The following is an 18,156-nucleotide window of genomic DNA, read 5'->3' on the forward strand; positions in this document are numbered from 1 at the left end:
AAATGGAATTGGACACAGGATCAGCCCTAACAGTCATAAACCGAAGGGACTACAAGCGGCTATTCTCACATATACCCTTGAGAGATACAAAGATTGTCTTGAAGACGTACACGGGGCAAAAAGTCTACCCCAAAGGAAAAATAAGGGTGAACGTTATACATAACGGCAAGGAAACACCAAAAATGGACCTATATGTATTGCCAGATGGAGGACCACCACTACTAGGACATGAATGGATCCGGAAGATACAGCTAGATTGGCATTCCATACAGGCACTGACTGTGGCTGACAAAAAGGATGACGACGTCACACCTGGGCGACTGTCAAAGATCCTAACTGACGCGAAAGAAGTGTTCCAGCAAGGACTCGGAACACTAAAAGGCATGACAGCGATGATTAAAATTGAAGAAAACGCAAGCCCAAAATTTTTTAAGGCCAGGCCGGTACCTTATGCGATCCGCCCAGCCGCCGAAGCAGAGCTGGAGAATCTGGAACGTTCAGGTGTACTGTCCAAGGTAGACTGGAGCGAGTGGGCTACACCCATCGTCCCTGTGATGAAAAAGTCGTTGAGCAGCACACCTGGGGAACCAAGGAAGGTTCGCATCTGTGGAGACTTTAAGGTAACAGTGAACCCGGTCCTTCACACTGTACAATATCCACTTCCGCGGATTGAAGATATTTTCGCCTCGCTATCTGGAGGGAAACGCTTCACTAAGATTGATCTGGCCCAGGCGTATCTGCAAATGGAGGTAGAAGAAGCATCAAAAAAATACCTCACAATCAACACCCATAAAGGTCTCTACCAATACAACCGGCTGGTATTCGGGGTAGCATCAGCTCCGGCTATTTGGCAGAGGGCAATGGAACAAGTCCTGCAAGGGATCCCAGGGACCCAGTGTTATTTGGACGACATCCTGGTCACGGGCGAAAATGACAGTGATCACCTTGCCAACCTGGAGCAGGTGCTCACTAGATTGCAGGAATATGGGCTCCGAGCTAACCGCCCCAAATGCGAGTTTTTTAGAAAACAGATCTCGTATTGTGGCCACGTTATCGATAAAGAGGGGTTACATAAGTCCCCAGAGAAGATTGAGGCAATAGTCAAGGCTCCAGCACCGGAAAATGTGTCACAACTGAGGTCGTTCCTCGGGCTGGTAAAATACTACCATAAGTTCTTGCCAAATTTGTCTACAATACTACACCCACTGAACACCCTACTGCAAACTGGGGTGCCATGGAAGTGGAGTGACGAATGTAGATGAGCTTTCCAGAAGAGCAAAACACTAATCACATCGAAAGAGGTATTGGCCCATTACAACCCGGCATTACCAATTCGGTTGGCCTGTGATGCGTCACCCTACGGCATTGGAGCAGTGCTGTCGCACAAATTCTCGGATGGCTCAGAGAGGCCAATAGCCTTTGCGTCACGATCACTAACCTCAGCCGAGCGTAACTACGCCCAGATTGACAGGGAGGCCCTCAGCCTAGTGTGGGGAGTGAAAAAGTTCAATCACTATCTGCACGGGCAGAAGTTCACCTTGCTGACTGACCACCAACCACTTGTCTCCATCTTTAATCCAAAGAAGGGCGTTCCGGTGATGACTGCGCAACGGCTACAAAGATGGTCCCTTTTTCTAGGGGCGCACCAATATGAAATCAAGTATAAGGGCACGAAACAGCATGGAAACGCTGATGGGCTATCACGCCTGCCACTGCCTACTGCGGAGGAAGGACCAGCAGTGGATCCTGTCAAAATATTTCATTTGACTATAATATAATGCTTGCCAGTAACTAACGCTGGTATAGAGAAGGAGACCTGAAATGACCCGACACTGTCTCGGGTATATGGTTTGATGGTGAAGGGATGGCCAGCACATGGCGACTCACTGTTGCCAGCATTTTCATCCAGAAGAGAACAGCTGTCAGTATGCCAGGGGACCTTGATGTGTGGATCCCGAGTGGTAATTCCACCCAAGTTAAGGGAGAGAGTGCTCAATGAGCTTCACGAAGGTCATCTGGGAGGGGTGAAAATGAAAAGCCTTGCTAGGGCTTTTGTGTGGTGGCCGGGGATCGATCAGTAAATCGAGGACCTGACAAAGAGCTGCTCAGGATGCCAGAAGGTCCAAAATGCACCACCATATGCCCCTCTACACCCATGGGAGTGGCCCTCACCTCCATGGCAACGGGTGCATATTGATTTTGTTGGTCCATTCATGGACTCAATGTTTTTAATAGCCGTGGATGCGCACTCGAAATGGCCTGAGGTGATCAAAATGTCCTCCACCACCACGGAGAAAACTATTGCAGTCCTACGGACCATTTTTGCCAGGAACGGCTTGCCAGAGCAGATTTGCTCTGATAACGGACCACAGTTTGTGTCCGAAGAGTTTCGAAGATTTATGAAAAGGAATGGGGTAAGGCATTACACATCCGCCCCGTATCATCCAGCCACAAATGGATTGGCTGAGAGGTTCGTACAAACCTTTAAGAAGGCAATAAAGGCTATGTACAATGACAACATTCCGCTGCAGCACAAGGTGGACAATTTCCTGTTCGCCTACCGGAATGCGACACATGCAGTCACCAACCAGGCCCCAGCCATGATGTTCTTTAACTGAAGGTTAAGATCTCGCTTGGATTTGCTCAGACCAAACGTATGAAGAGATGTTGAGAGTAAGCAATTCCAGCACATCCATGAGAAGCCAACAAGGAGCTTCAATGTAGGGCAACCAGTCTTGGCCCGCGACTACCGAACAGAAAAATGGCATCCAGGAACGATATGCACACGGCAGGGCCCACTAATGTACACAGTGGACGTTGGGGAGAGCATCGTGAGACGCCATGCTGACCAGATCCTAGAGTCACAGGAACAAGTCAACCGCATGCCTCACCCATACGTACCTGGTGATGAACCCGACGTACAGGTACCATCTACCCCAGAAACAGTAGCATCGGAAGCTGATGAACCAACCGACGACAGGGGGCCAGAATCGCCTCCGCACCAAGAGCAAGGCACTCGGGAAAGGCGTTATCCAGAAAGGATCAGGAAGCCTCCCCAAAGACTGAATTTATAAATAGACTATTTTCAGCTAATGTTGCATGTTAAAAGTGTTAATTGTAATTAGTTTGATATTTAATTGTTAAATGAGTGTTATGGTACTGTTAATCTAAAAGGGGAGGAATTGTAATGTATGTACCTTTAAGGGGAGAAGTACTTTTTACAGCTCCTGTATACTGTAGTACCAGCAGTGGCCACACCTGTATATAAACCCTGAGTAGTGATCTGTACAGTAGTTCTAGAGTAACCCTCATTCAGTAAACACCTGTTGAATCGTTCCCTGCAGTCTGTTGTCTGATTATTGAAGGACACAACATTAAGATACACGGATCTAACAGGTAGTATAAGGCGTTGCACTGAGGGTAGGGAAAGGGAATCATTGCACCTTCTTTCCCTTCCTCCAGCCTCGTCCAAAGCACAGAGGGTTCAATGAAATGTATATATCTGGTGTTAGATAAAAGAATTACGGGAAATCCAAGTTGAGAGATGAACAGTCCTCTTCTAACTGCAGAAGACATGCCAACCATTACTTACGACTGCTCCAGATTTCCACTGAAGATCCATTTTATCCATTGGAATTTGGACCAGGGCTGCTTCCCACTCAGAACAGATCAGGGTCTCGTTAAAGAAATGTGATCCCTCTGTTCAGGTGGGCTGTTCGATTACTGCCTGATTATTGGATGGTGATACTCAGCCTGCTATCCATGGTATGGTATAGAAATGACACAAAAGACAGCTGTTCCACTCATTGTACCTGTGCTGAGGTACCTCTTCAGCCAGAGCTATCAGCCTAGATTTTCTGAACGGCATTATTTTAACTCTTTTAACCCATTTACTTTAAATGTGTTTAAAGGTTGACCTTAAAATAGGATGCCCAAAACTGAACACAGTATTCCAAATGAGACCTGAGCAGTGCTCTGCTGTGAAACTGCAGTCGCACTATTTTGCTTTTGTATTCTATGACTAGTCATTTTGATCATTTCTGCAAGCTAGATTTTAATGAAGTAGGTCCTTGGAGCCTAAATCCCTTTGGTCATCTATGCCCTCCAGCTCTTCCATATTATTATTCCCAGCTGCCATTCTTATATCCACGGGTTACTACCTCATACTCTGTTAATATTAAACTGCATCATTCTGTCTTTGTCTTTTTGTAATTTTTATGTTATCTTCATCAGAATTCTTCTTCTTCACAGTTCTATCTTCTTCTATCTATCGATCTCATGCCACCTTCTTCACCATTCATTATATCATCCAGCTGGGTATCAAACTTGAATACACTCCCCACTATTCCCTAACTTGGGTCATTTATATATCGAGTGAAAAGCTGCAGACCCAGCAACAACCCCTGGGGCACATCACTTGTCACTGCTCGGCAATGCCTGAATGTCCTTATTATCCCACTTCTCTGCCCCGTACCTCTCAAACAGTTTCCTATCCGTGTTCTGAAGCTATCTTCATAAGAAATGGGAGCAGGAGTAGGCCATTTGAACCTTCAAGCCTGCTCTGCCATTCAACAAGATCATGGCTGATCTTCTACCTGAACTCCACCTTTCCGCACTATCCCCATATCCCTTAATTCCTTTAGTTCCCAAAAATTTATCGACCTCTGTCTTGAAAATACTCAATGACTGAGCATCTACAACTCTCTGGGTTAGCGAATTCCAAAGAGTCACAACCCTTTGAGTGAAGAAAATTCTCCTCATCTCAGTCCTAAGTGGCCGACCCCTTATTCTGAGACTGTGACCTCGTGTTCTAGATTCCCCAGCCAGGGGAAACATTTTCTCAGCATTAACCCAGTCAAACCCCTTAAGAATGTTATATGTTTCATTTTTTGCATTGCAAATTTAGCTAATATGCTCTTGCATGGAATCTAGCATGCTCCTGAATATTATAATGGCTGCGTTCAGTTTTAGGCACCGAGCCTCAGGAATGATACACTGGCCTTGGAGTGGGGACAGCACAGATTCACCAGAATGATACCAGAGCATTACCATCACCGAATCCCCCACCATCAACATCCTGGGGGTCACCATTGACCAAAAACTTAACTGGACCAGCCACATAAATACTGTGGCAACAACAGCAGGTCAGAGGCTAGGAATTCTGTGGCGAGTGTCTCACCTCCTGACTCCCCAAAGCCTTTTCACCATCTACAAGGCACAAGTAAGGAGTGTGTTGGAACACTCTCCACTTGCCTGGATGAGTGCAGCTCCAACAACACTCAAGAAGCTTGACACCATCCAGGACAAAGCAGCCCGCTTGATTGGCACCCCATCCACCATCTTAAACATTCACTCCCTCTACCACTGGCAAACTGTGGCTGCAGTGTGTACCATCTACAAGATGCACTGCTGCAACTTGCCACGGTTTCTTCGGCAGCACCTCCCGAACACGCGACTGCTTCCACCTAGAAGGACAAGGGCAGCAGGCGCATGGGAACACCACCACTCCCAAGTTCCCCTCCAAGTCACACACCATCCTGACTTAGAAGTATATCGCCGATCCTTCATTGTCGCTGGGTCAAAATCCTGGAACTCTGTGGGAGTACCTTCACCACACGGACTGCAGCGGTTCAAGAAGGCGGCTCACCAACACCTTCTCAAGGGCAACTAGGGATAGGCAATAAATGCTGGCCTTGCCAGAGACGCCCTCATCCCATAAACGAATAAAAAAAAATAAAGGATTAAATTATGAGGACAGGTTGCATAAACTTGGTTTGTATTCCCCTGAGTTGAGGGGTGATCTAGTTGAGGTATTTAAAATGATAAAAAGATTCAATAGGGCAGATACTATTTCATCTGGTGGGAGAATTCAGAACAAAAGGGCATGATCTTAAAATTAGAGCTAAGTCGTTTAGGAGTGAAATAAGGAAGTACTTTTTCACACAAAAGGATCGTGGAAATCTGGAACTCGCTCCCCAGAGGGCTGTGGATCCTGGGACAATCGACATTTTCAAGATTGAGATTGCTACATTTTTATGAGGTTCAAGGGATATGGATCAAATGTGGGTGAATGGAATTGAGGTGTTCCTATCTTCCTAACCCCGATTTCCTTGCCTATTTTGGTTAATACCCGTGGGTGGAAAGCTACTGCTCCTGGAGATTGGTCCAGCTTCAACCACATTCTTTCATTCATTCGTCTTCCTGTTCATTTTAATCCCAGAAAATTTCTCCCCCTTCATTAATTAAACATTTAGCTCTTGACGGTCAGCCCCTGTTTTGCTGTTCCCTTTTTCAGTAAACTTCATTTGCATTGCTGATTACTCAGCAGCAAAGCACAAGTATGATGTGATGTTCAAAAAGTTGACAAGTTGTAACTTATTGATATTTAAATGTGATGCTAATGAGCGGAGAGAGATGTTTACGCACCATTCATGTCCTTGTAGTGATACAGTTCGGTTGCTGCTAGAAAGCACAGCACTCCCATTACGCTGGTGGCTATACGGGAACGTAAGAATGTGAAAGACCGGAAGAGGCCATCACAAAGTCCAACTGGCCAAACAATTGCCGCACACTACTCTATCCGCTATACCCTTCCATTGCTTTCTCTGCTCTGTGTTTTTCTCTTAAAAATAAAAAAACATGGAGTAAGATAAAGAATGAGACCTGTGAGAATTTGGCTGGTTGCTTTGAAAGAGATATGTGCAGCAGTATTTTCTAAATTGCTGGGACTAAATATTCCTTCAGCGACTGAAGGCTCACACATACCACTGTGCGGCAGTCACATGAACCCGGCTGCTATCCCGCTGTCTCGATGGCAGACTGGCGAGAGCTACAAACTGCAAATGGGAAACATGATCCCGGAAGACAACAGTGACCAAAATCACAGAAGAAAATAAATAAATGCTGTTATCATGAGAGCACAATTCTACAGGGATCAACACCTGAATGTTTAGAAGCGTTCTATATATTTAAAAACGTTGTTTGAAAGACTAATGTGTCTTAATAGCTTTATTTAGATTAAGATAGGCCACAAACCGGGTGGAGGGGGCGTGCAGGAATCTGTGGGGGGTGCATCCTGGCACTTTTACTGGAAGGGGCCTGCCCAGGATTGACGGTGTTAATTGGAGTGAGGAGGAGGTCCTTTAATTACAGTGCTCCTCGCAGACGTCTGTGTTACAAGGGGCACATCTAGGGTGCCCACCTGCCTCCACAGGCCAGAAAAATGGCCAAAATAATCAAACCATTTTACTAAATCTTCAGGTCTGGACCCTGAAGACGGATCCCACAGCTGCCATTCCTGAGGCTGCCACGTCTCATCCTTATGGTCATAGTGGCCACAGATCCCCCAACTAGTGTTTCCCAGGCTAGAGATGTGGGAACTCCCAGCAGTGGATGTCCCTGTCCCTTGTCCCACCTCCATCTCCTGTGACGATGGCCTAGTCTGGGGTTGAAGAGGCTCAGTTCCCAGCAAGGTCAAGTGGGAACTTTGGAGTTACTGTGGGAGTGCACCAGAAATGCCACGATTTTTTGGCCTGTGGGTCTTTTTCTTCCAATTTCTTTCCCTTTTCTTCTGAAGGCAGTGACTCATACTAGGGTATGGTTCCATAAATGCTGGCAGCACACTGATACCTCACCCAATTAGGCTAACTAAATAGAAAATTACCATTATGAATGATTATGTATTATCCAGTAACCAAAAAAATGTAATGACTGACTTGGATACTGACTTTTCAGTAACACATCTGAGAAAGGATGTGAACAATCACCAAGAATGCACGCTGGATTTGTAAGTAGTACATCTCAGGGTTAGGAGTCAATACCCATTAAGATTCAAGATAACCTGAGACTATTCAACTTGTATCCCTAATGCACACATTCTGAAACCCGACTGCTTTGATTTCGATAGGTTGTCTCCGTGGCAAACACAGAGTGGAGCTGACAGCATTGAACCTTCAGGAATAGAACTGGAAGGGGGCACACTGGACAGTACTGGGGGAGTGGGGGCTCTGGCCCTTATCAATACATTCCTGCCATAGTGTCATCCAAAAGCAAGAATAACACACAGGAAACGCATTATTAAAGCAACCCAGACAGATTTAAACAAGGGAGATATTGTGGCGGAGCCACTAAGGGACTCCGATCAAATGTATATAATTCCCTTTAACAATATGTTAACTACAGCCTGAGTCTGTATCTTTGCATATACTGTTTGCATGTACAGAGCGCGGTCCCTTTAAGAGTGCAGGCAAACGCGATGATGTCACGCCGTTCATCACGTGATCCTCCATCGGCGGGAAAAACGTGATGACGTCATGACGCCAGCCACGGGACCGTCCAAGCAGTCCTCGTGGAGTTTCCGAACTGACTAGACCTGTATTCGTAGTTTTCTTGCATCGGTTGGTTAAACTCAATTCGTTTCACATTAAACATCGTTTGTTTGATCGCCTGAGTCGACCTCAGTCTCTTGATAGGAACTGGACATTCCTACATTGGTGACCCCGACTTTTGCGAACGGTTTTCGCAGAAGGAACGAAGCATGGAAACGAACGCCGTTGCATTGAAGCTACCGCAATTCTGGGAGCAACAAGCGACCGCCTGGTTCATCCAGGTCGAAGCCCAGTTTGCATTACAGAGCATCGTTGCGGATCAGACCCGATATTTTTACGTGGTCTCCGCACTCGACAGCTCCACCGCGTCGCGGATCGTCAGCCTGCTTGAGAACCCCCCGGACGACCGCAAGTATGAAACAATCAAGGCACGGTTTTACAGGTCTTCGGGCTCACGAAGTCGGAGCACGCCCGCCGACTGCTCGCTATGCTCGGCCTCGGGGACTCCAAGCCGTCTGAGCTCATGAGCCAAATGCTCATGCTCCTTGGCTCCAAACCGGAATGCTTCCTCTTTAGGGAGCTCTTCCTCAGTCAGTTACCGGAGCAAGTACAAGCTGCCCTGGCCAGGTCCGAAGTCTCAGACTGCGCAGCGCTTGCTGCCGAAGCTGACAAGATTTTCGCGGTGACGCAGCAGTACTGCTCATCCCCCACAGATGTCACCCTAGCTCCTCAATCTTCGGGGCTGTGCTCCTACCACGCGCGGTTTGGCGTGAAAGCCAGATGTTGCCACCCTCCCTGCAGCTTCTCTCCCAAAAAAAATCAACTGCAACCCCGGCAAAAGAAGAACGGGTCTGATGGGTGCCCCGTGGCTGCGATGGCAATCGGAAATTCTGGCAAGCTGTTGTTCATCATCGATTCCATCTCTGGTCAGCGATTCCTATGCGACACCGGCGCACAGTGCAGCATTATACCCGCGTCCGCTATTGATGTTCAAGCTGGGAGGCACGGCCTCTCACTCGAAGCGGCTAATGGCGGAGCTATCCGGACCTTCGTCAACCGGCGGGTCCAGGTGTGCTTCGGCGGCCAGCGATTTATTTGGGAATTTGTTACGGCCAGGGTTTCACAAGCCATCCTCGGCGTGGATTTCCTGTGCGCCAACGGCCTCCTGGTCGATGTGAGGAACCGGCGGCTGATCAACGCGGCCATGTTTCACTCCACTCCTTGCCACCATGGTACCACCATGTCGCGCACCATCTCCTGCGCTTTCCCAACTCCGGACGAGTTCGCTCGCCTGCTCGGTGAATTTCCGGACCTGACCAGCCCTGCATTCTCCTCTACGGCCACGAAGCATGGTGTGGAACACCACATCACTACCACCAGCCCCCCGGTCCACGCACGGGCCCGGCGCCTCGAACCCGGCAAGCTGGCGGTCGCGAAGGCGGAGTTCGCTACGATGGAACGCCTGGGGATTATTCGCCGGTCCAATAGTCCCTGGTCTTCACCTCTCCACATAGTACCGAAACCTGGCGGCGGATGGCGGCCATGCGGCGACTATCGGCGACTTAACGACGCTAACACTCCTGATCGATACCCGATCCCCCACATTCAGGATTTCTCTGCCCATTTGGCTGGGAACACCATGTTTTCCAAGGTGGATCTGATCCGAGGCTACCACCAGGTCCCGGTACACCCACAGGGCGTGCAGAAGACCGCAGTCATCACCCCATTCGGCCTTTTTGAATTTCTGAGGATGCCTTTTGGGTTGAAGAATGCTGCCCAGGCCTTCCAGCGCCTCATGGACTCCGTGCTGCGGGACCTCAAGTTCCTTTTCATCTATTTAGACGACATCCTCGTGGCCAGTCGAAATAAGGAGGAACACATCGCGCACCTACGCACCCTCTTTCATCGCCTCAGCCAACACAGCCTGATTCTCAACCCGGCCAAGTGTCAGTTTGGTCTGCCCCACATTGATTTCCTGGGACATCGCATTACATCGGAGGGAGCGGTGCCTTTGCAAGCAAAGGTAGAGGCTGTGATATCCTTTCCGCGCCCGCAGACCATCAAGGCCCTGCAGGAGTTCCTCGGGATGGTAAATTTTTACCACCGCTTCGTGCCTAAGGCAGCTCTGCTCATGCAGCCCCTGTACGAGGCCCTCAAGGGCAAGTCTGGCAAGGACCCGGTAAGCTGGACGGTCGACATGGACCGGGCGTTCGTTGACACAAAAAGTGCCCTCGCCAACGCGACCATGCTGGCGCACCCGCTGCCAAGTGCCACCATCGCCCTCACCACCGATGCATCAGACTACGCCATCGGCGCAGTGCAGGAACAGTGGGTAAATGGAATCTGGCAACCGCTGGCGTTCTTCAGCCGTCAACTACGGCGAAACGAGCGGAAGTACAGTACCTTCGGCCGGGAGTTGCTGGCTCTTTTTTTGGCCAGCCGCCATTTCCGGTTCTTGCTGGAAGGACGTCCTTTCACTGCTTTTGTAGACTATAAGCCACTAACGTTCGCTATGGCCAAGACTGCTGAACCGTGGTCAGCCCGACAACAGCATCAGTTAACGTTTATCTCTGAATTCACTACTGACATTCAGCATGTGGCCGGTAAAGACAACCTGGTGGCGGATTGCCTCTCCCTCGCGACCGTTCAAGCAGTCCAGCTCAGCATCGACTATGCCCTCATGGCTGCGGATCAAGCCTCGGATCCAGAGGTGCAAGCTTACCGAACCAGCCCCTCTAGCCTCCAAGCGGTCGACGTCAAATTCCACGCCGCAGGCACCACACTACTTTGTGACGTCTCCGTAGGAGATCCTCGCCCTATCGTGCCGGTCGCCGAAAAGAGCTCGACGCCATACACGGGTTGTCACACCCTGGCATGAAGGCCTCGCAAAGGCTGATGTCGTCCAAGTTCGTTTGGCGGGGCATGCATATGGATGTCCGCGACTGGGCCAACACCTGCGTGGTCTGCCAAAAGGCCAAGGTGCAGCGTCACGTCAAAGCTCCATTGGCCACCTTCGCTGTTCCGGAGCGACGGTTCGATCACGTGAATGTGGACCGGGTGGGGCCACTTCCACCTTCTCATGGGTTTACACATATCCTTACGATGGTAGACCACACCACTAGATGGCCAGAGGCAGTTCCCTTGTCATCCACCACTTCGGCAGACGTAGCCAGGGCATTCATCTCCTCTTGGGTCGCCCGTTTCGGGGTACCGGTGGACATCTCTTCTGATCGTGGACCACAATTTTCCTCTGAGCTCTGGAACGCAGTGGCTCAGGGGCTCGGCATCAAGATACATCGCACCACAGCCTACCATCCACAGGCGAACGGCCTGTGCGAACGGTTTCACAGGTCGCTCAAAGCTGCACTGAGGGCCAGTCTCCAAGGCGCTGGGTGGGTGGACAGGCTACCATGGGTCCTGTTGGGTCTTCGCATGGCACCCAAGGAAGATCTTCACTCGTCCTCGGCAGAGCTCATCTATGGCCAGCCGCTACGCGTACCAGGGGATTTCCTTCCGACTCCAACAGAGCCATGGTCCGCATCCAATCAACTCATCAGCCACCAGGAGACAGCCAGGTGTTTTGCACCAGTACCAACATCGCATCACGGCTTTCAGAGCTCCCGCATCCCAGCAGAGCTGAAGAATGCCGAATATGTGTTCATCCGCCACGACGCTCATCGGGATCCGCTCAAGGCCCCTTACACTGGTCCTTTCCGCATGCTAGAGCTGGGAGACAAAACTTTCTCGGTGGATATCAGAGGTAAACTGGACCACATTTCGGTTGACCGGTTGAAGCCAGCACACTTGGACCTTGGCCGCCCGGTCGAGACCGCACAGCCGCCAAAACGTGGCCGACTGCCCACAGTCGCCGTGCCAGATCAAACGCAACCGCCCGCCAGCCCGCCCGCCGTCCAGCAGCTTCCACTCCAACTGTACAGAAGTCGCTCTGACAGGCTTGTCAGGCCTCCTCGCCGTTTCACTTTTTCTGTTAAAGACAATTCTCGGAGGGCGCATGTGGCGGAGCCACTAAGGGACTCCGAGCAAATGTATATAATTCCCTTTAACAATATGTTAACGACAGCCTGAGTCTGTATCTTTGTATATACTGTTTGCATGTACAGAGCGCGGGCAAACGCGATGACGTCACGCCGTTCATCACGTGATCCTCCATCGGCGGGAAAAACGTGATGACGTCATGACGCCAGCCACGGGACCGTCCAAGCGGTCCTCGTGGAGTTTCCGAACTGACTAGACCTGTATTCGTAGTTTTCTTGCATCTGTTGGTTAAACTCAATTAATTTCACATTAAACATCGTTTGTTTGATCGCCTGAGTCGACCTCAGTCTCTTGATAGGAACTGGACATTCCTACAATATAACATTGTGGAAAATTTCCTGAAATTGATGGCATAGACATGAATAATCCTACTTACAACAGTGACTGCATTTCAAAAGTACGTAATTGGCTGTAAAGCACTTTGAGAAGCCCTGAAGTCATGAAAGGCGCTATACAAATGTAAGTTCTTTTAATATGTCCAAAAAAAAGGCAGGTCTTTTTCCCCATTTGGCTACTGATATCACTTCTACACTGATGGTGAATGGCCTTTGTCACGGCAGGATTACAAATGCCTCATTCACTTTCACCCACTTTAATAAACTTGATATCTTGAACAGCAGAAGTTGAGACTTGTATGCTATTAGGTGACATTTTACAGCACACTGTTCAGAAGAAAAGCCAGCAACAGCTGCCACCTGCTGGATTTCTACCACTGAAAACATGTAGTAATGAGACACAATTAGGCATTATTCCATTTGGGGAGTGTGCCGTCAAACACGTCTGGTTCAGCTGCCTTGAAACACTCCAGCTCTCCCTCCTCTCTCTCTCAGACTTCTGAGTCATTTAAAATTCATTTTCAGTGTCCCAAAATAATTTTACACGAGCTTGCAAGTTAAAAAAATGATCAAATCATTCTGCACAGCTACTCTTAGACATTAGCTTAGACTTCTTTAATAAATTTATGATATTAGATTACATTTTTTTCAAGGGTCTATCAGGCAGTTGCCAAAGTGTCTAGATCCAGGATGTTTCACAGAGAATGTGAGATACTGAAATGATAGAAAAGAAGCCAGAAAAAATCAAAAGGATGAGGAATTGTTCCTCATTTGTTCCTAACACCTCTCCAGGCCGGAGAATGGTTCCAAAAGTGGCAGGTGTCAGGCAGAACCTTCTCCAATAAACCATCCTTCACATGTAAGCCTAGAAGATGAGGGTTAGCAGGCTTTCTTTTTAATTTGTTCTTGGGGTGTGGGTGACACTGGCAAGGCCACATCTATTGTCCATCCCTAGTTGGCCTGATAAGGTGATAGTGGGCCTTCTCGTCGAACTGCTGCAGTCCTTGTGGTGATAGTCCTCCCCACATGACGTTTAGTAGGAAATTCCAGAGTATTGACAATAGTGGTCTTAAGAGTCAAGAAAGGTCTTGTCCTCACCCAATGTCCTCATACACTTTCCAGCTGGGCCACTGGACAGCAAACAGGAGTGGGAACCCCGACTGATTTTTTTCCCCCTCTTTGGGAGGGTCGAGGTCAAAAGTAGCTGCCACCACCTCAGCTGATATCAGCTCAATTAGCACAGATTGGGGATCAAACCTGGCACCTTCCGGGTGCGTTTGGCTCCAGTTCCACAATGGACAGAGCATTTGCCTACTAAGCCATCAGTGGAGCTAAGTAAATCATGGTAAGAGGATCTGGGCTGTTGCTATGATGAAGTACTCGCCATCATGACTACCTGGATGGTAAGTTTTTGATCTCAGCCGCACTGTGATCACACAGGAAGTGCTCGTGGGAAGCCAGATGTTTATCCACAGAAGGAGAGGTACTTTGAGGGTGTCTTACCGACTCCCTAGAGCTATTGGCAGAGCTGTGGGAGCAGGATGCCTCCCTGTCCTTTTAACTGGGGGATGGTGTGTGAAACAACGATACCTCGCCAGCACATTGGCCTGACGTAGGGCAGAACAATGCATGCGCTGACTGCAAGACCAGCTGATAAGTGAAGTAACTAATAACTTTCTCACGGCAAAATGAGCAGGGAAAATCACAGCAGCAGCACTCCCCAGACCTTCCTGATTAAATGAAAATGCCGGTGAGCACAGAGACACATTAATTGTATTTGTAATAAATAACATGTTGTGGGACTGGTGCAATTCATAAATGTAGCAAAAATTAATTTATTGCAAATATTGTTATTCTCGCAGGTCATTTAAGGAACAAAGCTAAGAAAAAATGTAAAAAGGTATGGAGAACTTTTTTAACATTCAATGCTCCTATGTGTTATCAAATGATTTACCTTCACATATACTGGTCAGCAAAAAGTGAGATATTGGGGGTGATTTTGTTCCCTCGACCACTCTATTTTCCAGCAGAAATGGGGTGATAGCAAGACAAAATCACAAGAGAATGCTTATCACTGTCTTCCCACCCAAGGCCTGCTCACGACCATTTTTAAGCAGGCCTTGAAATAGGCAGCCAGCGGTCAGGCCTCCCTCCAGAAACAGGCCAAGGTAGTCCTCCAAAATGCAGTGACCCCCAAAGTGTAGGTCCCACCCACCGCCTCCAGGTAGAAAGAGGCCAAAGCAGCATCCTTTAAAGGGATAGCTGGAGGCCGCAAGGAAAAAGTTAAAATAATGTTTTGGGGAGGACTTTTGCCTCTCTAAAATACCAATGCTGACTTACCAGTTGCGCCACCCGCCCCAATCCCAATCGGCCAGGCCGTATTTCCTGCGCCCAACCCCCGCCGACAAATCGCGATCTGCCTGTCAATGCTTGGAACATGCTGGCAGCTCACCCTCTCCATGCCAATGAGGCTCGACCATGAAAATGGTTCAGGCCACTCACGAGCTACATCCAACGTGCAGTGGGATTGCTCCGCCCACCCCTCGTCCGTTATATGCTCCAGTTCAAAAACGCCCCCTGTAATTGCTCAATTCATACTGGCCCATTGAATAATAAATAGAAAGATGGTCAGAAGAATTATACTGTGAAAAATTGAATAGAATGAATGCTGGACTTGTAAGACATTGCTTGGTCAGGCCTCAGTTAGAATACTGTGTCCAATTTTGGTTTCCTCACATCCCCACTTTGGAAAGGGTGCAGAGGAAGGCCACTGGACCAATTCCCAGTTTGAAGCATCTCAGTTATAAAGATAGACCAAAAGAGCTGGGACTCTACACTTTAGAGAAGCACAGACTTAGGGGTGATCTGTTCAAGCTTTATAAGATAATGAAGGGAATAGCTGTGTTCCAGTTGACAGTTTGTTCCAATTAAATAGGTTAGCGAGGACCAGGGGTCACAATTTTAAATTGCACAAGGCCAGATCTAGGTTAGATGTCAGGAGGTGGTTCTTTTCCCCAGAGAATAGTGGACCTCTGGAACAGGCTGCCATCTCGTGCGGTGGATGCTGATTCGCTGAATTCCTTCAAGCGAGAGCAGGACCTGTTTCTGGCTGGGACGGAGATCACCTCTTACAGAAGGTAGATGCTGCATAGAATTATATGGTCCCGAGTGATCTCCTGGACTAGCTTTGATCACCTAGCGGGATCGGAGAAGAATTTCCCAGATTTTTTTCCCCAAAAGTGGCCTGGGTTTTTACCTGTTTTTTCACCTCTGCCAGGAGATCACATGGTTTTGAGTGGGGTGGCGAGTGTATATAATTTGATGCACAAGGTATCACAATTGTGTGGGACAAGCTGGATGGACCAGAGTCTTTTTCCTGTTCGACATTGTTCATATAGGCCTCAGGCTTAGACATCTCTCTCCATTAGACGCTAACCTTGTTACGATCAATTGAACGCACAATGCACATATTCTATTCCCTGACTGCTTACATAGATCGGATTTTAATTGTCCTACTGCAGTGAAGGCCCTGGTCTAATCTTGCATGCACCAGTGTCAGCTTTAACTTTAAATACAAGGCCAGATGTAATCAAACTGTAAACATTTTTTAAAAAATCATTGACAAATGTTGCTTGCACCCTCACCTAGTATACTGCAGAGCAAGAGGCTCCCAGATCCAATCCCTGATCTATGCTGAGACATCTAATCTCAGTTTTGGTGGCTATGGAAACCCTACAGTTGGGCTGGCGGTTGGGGGAGGGGGTGGGGTGGGAAAATCAGCCAGGTTTCTTGCTCCTGGTTTCAAGTCAGTAACCCCTGCTAGAAAATGGTTGTCAGGTAAGGATAAGCTGGGCTCACTTGAGATACCTTCTAGGCTGTTGAGGCTCACAACATAAAGAATGGCCCCTTGGGCAAGGTATAGTGGGATGTTGGCTCCAGTGGAATTATACCCCAGCATAGTGGGAACGGCAAACGAGGAAATGTTTCAAGCACAGTGACTAACGTTTCATGTGCACATTTTGATAGAGTATGTTGTAACATCACTTGGATTCTGTAGGAAATATCACCAACAGACACAGCGCAGTTCAGTAGAGCAGATCAGGTGTGAAAGTATTTGCTGAAATAAATGGTCCAATAGCAGTAACATGCTGCTAATTTATTTCTGAAATAAAATTATGGCTGAATATATTTGCTAAGTGATTATAAATCATTTTATAGTGCATTTTAACTGTTAGATACATTTGTAGCGATTCCATTAAACAAAGAAATTATCACTTGTACCATCTAATAAAGAAATAAATGAATCTACACTATAAACCTATAGTCCCAATTAGTTTGGGTAGGCCATTTCCTCTACTTAGTTAGCAAAGAAGCACAGATGCTTATTTGCCTCCACATCCATCTACAGCTTTAGCCCTTGTCATCAGATATTCCCAAAACAAGGCCAAAAATCAGAGAAAATACATGAATTACAGTGTCTCATCTCAAACCACAAAAACACTTTAAATGTTACAATGCTGACTATTAATGGAACTATTCAAGGGATCCTGATGAAATGAGCTTTCAGTGCCTTCATAACAGAATATAACGTACAATAAATTATAGTTGACACAAGACATGTTGCTGTTCCTCAGTGAGCTGTATTCACTGCTGGGAGACAGTGAGGAAACAGCAATCCCTCATAAAGTTAGGAAGTCACTTTGTAAACAACAGAGCATGTTTGGATGTGCTGCCTGAATTAGGAAACACCTCACAAAGATAAACTTACCTGAGGTGAAGGAGTTGCTCTTTATGCTGCCATTGCAACTGCTGTTACACATTGAAGTGCCCCAACTGAATAAAAACACAGTCTGGAAAAATACACTGCTAGTCTCTTCTCAAAAGTGCACTCCCCTTCTTCCTGCAGCTGTTTCCTCAACAAAACACTGCTATTGTTCTGTTATCTGCACCACAAACACACCCTTCTCTAAAGATCCCTGTGTGCAAAAGGCTGTATCAGCCTTACAGTAACACACTACTGCAATGGTTGTCACATGCTTAATGCAATCTTACTTGTCATGCTCCACATTGGCTAAAAAAAAACAAATTCTTCAAATTGGCTTGTGATAGAAGTCAGATTAGGTCAAGCATTGATTTCATACAGTCTTTGTGCTGATCAATGTATGTAACTTTGAATTTTAAAGGTTGTTGGATAATAATTGTTGCATGAAGTAATTGTGCAACAGATATTGTGGTTAAGGACAATTGCTGAACTGAATTCATAACCCAAATTCATAAAATGAATTGGGCTTTGTTAAATTAATTTATAAATATTCCCATTCTGTTCCTGATTAGTTTGTCCCGTTAAGGCAATGTAACGTGAACATAATTGATCCAAGAAATTGATAAAGAAAGGGAAAATAGAATATGAGAGTAAACTAGCGAGTGACATAAAAACA

General features: G+C 47.4%; 1 protein-coding gene across 2 annotated transcripts in view; it reads right to left on the bottom strand.

The window, feature by feature from the left end:
* jcada (junctional cadherin 5 associated a) overlaps nucleotides 1–17,872 on the bottom strand; it is a 280,161-nt gene extending 262,289 nt beyond the window's left edge. The window contains exon 1 of one of the 2 annotated variants that reach the window (XM_085987674.1): nucleotides 17,487–17,870. The gene's annotated coding sequence lies outside the window, so the exon portion shown is untranslated. Of the gene's footprint in view, nucleotides 1–17,486 lie in introns of both variants that reach the window. The other variant, XM_085987671.1, reaches the window with a different exon arrangement.
* Nucleotides 17,873–18,156: the final 284 nt, after the last annotated feature.

This window comes from Somniosus microcephalus, chromosome 5 (assembly GCF_052327205.1).
Source record: "Somniosus microcephalus isolate GS21.2 chromosome 5, FLI_Smic_1.0, whole genome shotgun sequence".
Classification (NCBI taxonomy): domain Eukaryota; kingdom Metazoa; phylum Chordata; class Chondrichthyes; order Squaliformes; family Somniosidae; genus Somniosus; species Somniosus microcephalus.